General features: G+C 36.3%; 1 pseudogene; it reads left to right on the top strand.

The window, feature by feature from the left end:
* Positions 1-3,618: 3,618 nt before the first annotated feature.
* On the top strand, positions 3,619-4,106 carry LOC118012660 (annotated as a pseudogene).
* Positions 4,107-4,524: the final 418 nt, after the last annotated feature.

Raw genomic sequence — 4,524 nt, 5'->3', positions numbered from 1 at the left:
GAAAGAAAGAAAGAAAGAAAGAAAGAAAGAAAGAAAGAAAGAAAGAAGAAAGAATGGAAGGAAGGAAGGAAGGAAGGAAGGAAGGAAGGAAGGAAGAAAGAAAGAAAGAAAGAAAGAAAGAAAGAAAGAAAGAAAGAAAGAAAGAAAGAAAGAAAGAAGAAAGGAAGGAAGGAAGGAAGGAAGGAAGGAAAGAAAGAAGAAAGAAGAAAGAAGAAAGAAAGAAAGAAAGAAAGAAAGAAAGAAAGAAAGAAAGAAAGAAAGAAAGGAAGGAAGGAAGGAAGGAAGAAAAGAAAGAAGAAAGAAAGAAAGAAAGAAGAAAGAAAGAAAAAGAAAGAAAGAAAGAAAGAAAGAAAGAAAGAAAGAAAGAAAGAAAGAAAGAAAGAAAGAGAAAGAAAGAAAGAAAAAAAGGAAGGAAGGAAGGAAGGAGAAAGAGGGAGGGAAGGAAAGAAAAAGGCAAGGCAAGGCAAGGAAAGGGAACCACACAATAATGGGTAAATGCTAACTGAAAGAGTTTCCAAATACCAAAACTGGAACAACTGGAGCAAGACAATAAATAAATTATACTGGATTGTAACCTACAATGAAATAAATATCCGTGAGTTCATGCTGATATAAATTATTAAGTGAGTAAACAAATCCGGGGGAAAAACAAGTCTCCCAAGCACAAGAATTACAAATAATTTAGGTAGAGACTCTGCCCCCCAAAAGACAGGGCACATAAATCCTGACTCTTTAAAGTATCACCACCTTCACCCCACCCTTTCCCCAAATATGTAGTTTGCTCCAGGCACCAACATATTTCACATATCCTCACTCACCATTCCTAAAATGTGATATAGAAACAATGGTATAAAGATAGCAGCATAATGGCCCTTTTGGTCTTATAAAGCACTTTCATTAGCATAATCACATTTAAACTTTCCAGTAGTTCTGTATACTAGGTAATGTATTTACCATATTGCAGAAAAGTGATTTCAGTTTTTAAAGGTCTCAGAGTATTTACCAATCCATGACTCAGAACTAGTTATTCTGACACCATATCCAGTACTATTTCTACTATCCTTCTCAATACCACACCTTAATAAAATCTATCACCAATTCGCTTAGGCCACAACATCTGTAAGTACCAACATATACAGAAAGTTCCAGAAAAACACACCCCTAAGAGTAAAATAAATATATAAATATACACTCATACATAAGTAAAATTAAATTGAGTTATGATTTTCTTCAATATACATGGAGATTTACAGACAAGCATAAATTACATGCAGATATATGTTGTTTTATATAAATCTGTGTGTATATATATATATATACAAAAATACACATATATGTGTAAAATCTTGATGTTCACATAAGTTGTCCTTTTGAATGAAATATACATATATATTTCTCCAGTCTTTTAACTGCCCTAAAAATGTGGCATTGTTATGCTTTATGTTAAAATATTATCATGTGTTATTTAATTTGTATCTTTGGAATGTTATCCCCTCCATTCTACAGATGACAGAACAGCTTCTTTACAGAAGCTATTAGCCTATAAATCTATTTGGATTGCGGTTATACATTCATTCAATTTTTTAGCCCAGTGTCCTCTACATATATAGGGAATGCAAAGAATAAATAATTGTACAACGGTAGGTATGGAATAGTCAGAAAGGCAAACATAAGAATTAGTAGTTCTAAAAAGTCTAGTAGCCTATAAATATTTAGCTTACTACAACCAATTTTCCACTAGAAAGATTATGGATCTCAAAAGTACAATATCACTGGTAAAAATTTTAGCTTGAACTAAGCTTACCAGCCTCATCATATCCTCAGTTAGTAAAGCAACCAAAACCGATTTTTTTCTTTAATGCCTGAACCAATAAAAATAAAAAAATGAAAGGGCAATTCAATGTCAGATATATCAATTTATAAATAGATACTTTACAAACTGCTTCAATACAGCTTTGTAAGCAAAATAATGGACACCAAAAAGGTCACATTTCTATTCAATATTAACCATGAATGCAGTATTAACAATATAAAATTTATTTTGCTAAAAATAGTCCAAATAGGTTTTCAATTGCATATTTATTCAGGAAGGTCAAATCACAGTACTTTTATTTTTCCTTTTTCCTATCACACTGAACCCACTCAGCCAGAGAGGGGATATCCATGCCTTGATGGCATTACTGGCTGCAGTATCCTGACCTGTCTTTGAGAATTTTCTCTTATTTATACCATACCGTTTTTTCAGAAAAGAAAATCAACAAGGTAAAAAAAAAAAAAAAAAAAAATCAGAAGTCTGACAGCCTCTGTTTGTTCAAAAGAGACTGCTGAGAACATAAAAGGCCAGTATCTTTCTCATTGATTGTTTGAACAAAAGCTGGACAGATTCTCAGGGTCCAATTTTCTCCTTCCTCCAAGTCCTTCAATCCTGTGTCAATGCTGTGAAAAGTTTCAGGCTCAGAGCACTCGATCTCCAAGTCACCCTCTTCCAAGTTGAGGTGTGTGGGGAGTGGGAGGTCCTTGCAAAAAGAAAATTTGGGCCCTAATTCATTTTGCTCTTGCCCTATCTTTATAACTAGATTATAGTAAGCTTATTGGCAAGAAATTTTTAAAAAGCAGACAATGAGAAACCAAAATCAAGAAAAAATGAGAGACTGAAATACACACACTGTTTTTTTTTCTCCACATCTCCTACATTCTGTCCCACCCCAAATGATTATAACGTCGGGATATCAGTACAATACGTCAGTCAGGTCCTTGGCATGCTCAAAAGAAATGCTAACAGATAAAAACAGAAATAGTTCGAAGCACAGTACAGCAAAGTGAGATAACCCAATTCCAGTCACCCTGGGTTCAAACAAAGAAAATTAGCTTGGGGGCGCCTGGGTGGCTCAGTCGTTAAGCGTCTGCCTTCCGCTCAGGTCATGACCCAGGGTCCTGGGCTCGAGCCCCGCATTGGGCTCCCTGCTCAACGGGAAGCCTGCTTCTCCCTCTCCCACTCCCCCCTGCTTGTGTTCCCTTTCTCGCTGTGTCTCTCTCTGTCAAATAAATAAATAAAATCTTTAAAAAAAAAAGAAAAGAAAAGAAAATTAGCTTGAACATGTACCCACCATGAACGAACAGTAAAATGTCAAATTCAAACTCATATATTTAAGTGTTTTAATATGTTTAATGCTTGACTTTAAAATCAGTCTCCACTCTTACTTGAAAACTTGACAAAACAAACTGCAGAATCCTATCCTTCCCTTTGTCGGTTGTGCCTTATCATTTTACTGGTGGGAAATTAAGAGCTATCTGAAAGACACATTCTTAATTACCATGTTCAATTTATTTTAAATGTTCATGTTATGGCATGATAGCTATAAAGGGATAATAATGAAAATGAGATATTTGATCTACTTTGAAGGGAGAAGATAAACGTCTCGCCCAGGGTTAAGAGCAATAGCAAAGGAAGAGCCTACAAGTCAGTCATTGAATTAGATTTGTGGATGAAAAAGCAACAGTCTCCAAGGCTCCGGTCCTAGAGAAAGCATCCACTTTGGTGTAGAGTGTTACCATAGAAGAAAGATTAAAACTCATGGGGGGCTTTTTGGCTGAACTGCCATTTTCCAGTAATTCACCAAAATGACCAACACAACAGGAAAGAGGAGAAGTACCTGCTATGTGTTCTCTAGCCCTTTTAGAAAACATGGAGTTGTTTCTTTGGCCTCATACATATGAATCTACAAGAAAGGTTATATTGGAGAATTCAAGAGAATGGGCACTATTCAAAAAGGAGTGCCCCACAAATCTTACCATGGCAAAACTGGAAGAGTCTACAATGTCACCCAGCATGCTGATGGCATTTTTGTAAACAAACAAGTTAAGAGCAAGATTCTTGCCAAGAGAATTAATGTAAATATTGAGCTTATTCAGCACTCAAAGAGCTGAGATAGCTTTCTGAAGCACGTAAAGGAAAATGATCAGAAAAAGAAGGAAGCCAAAGAGAAAGGTATTAGGTTCAACTCAAGTGCCAGCCTGCTCTACCCACAGAAGCATACTTTGTGGGAACCAATGGAAAGGAGCTTGAGCCACAGGAACCCATTCCCTATGAATTCATGTCATGGTAAGTGTAAAAAAAAAAAAATAAAGACCTCAAGACTGTAAAATAACTAACTAAATAAATAAAATAAAACTCATGGGGAAAGCTCCCAAAGGCACCTTCTTCTAGACCTCTGCATACCCCCAAATGGAAAGAGATGGGGACAGTAGAGGTAAGGCTCAAACCTGGTGCCGGGGTGCATGGCCCCTCGAAGAGAACCTCAGAACTAATAACTCTTTCCTCAAAGAGACACATAGCCTCATTGTGGAATGTTTAGTTGCTGGCTGAGTACAACAGAAAGGTCCCCAGTTCCCTCACTCTCCACCAAAATATCTTTTAGAAACTCAGAACAAGTACCAAGGAGCTTCCTGAATCATTTCCTGGGTGAAATTTGGACTACTTCTGTTTCAAATCAAGCCAATGACTTTACTGTCTACCCTATGGGT

Source organism: Mirounga leonina, unplaced genomic scaffold (genome assembly GCF_011800145.1).
Source record: "Mirounga leonina isolate KUSES-001 unplaced genomic scaffold, KU_Mleo_1.0 Mir_151, whole genome shotgun sequence".
NCBI lineage: Eukaryota > Metazoa > Chordata > Mammalia > Carnivora > Phocidae > Mirounga > Mirounga leonina.
Note: the sequence above shows the minus strand (reverse complement) of the source record. Positions and strands in the feature narration are given on the sequence as shown.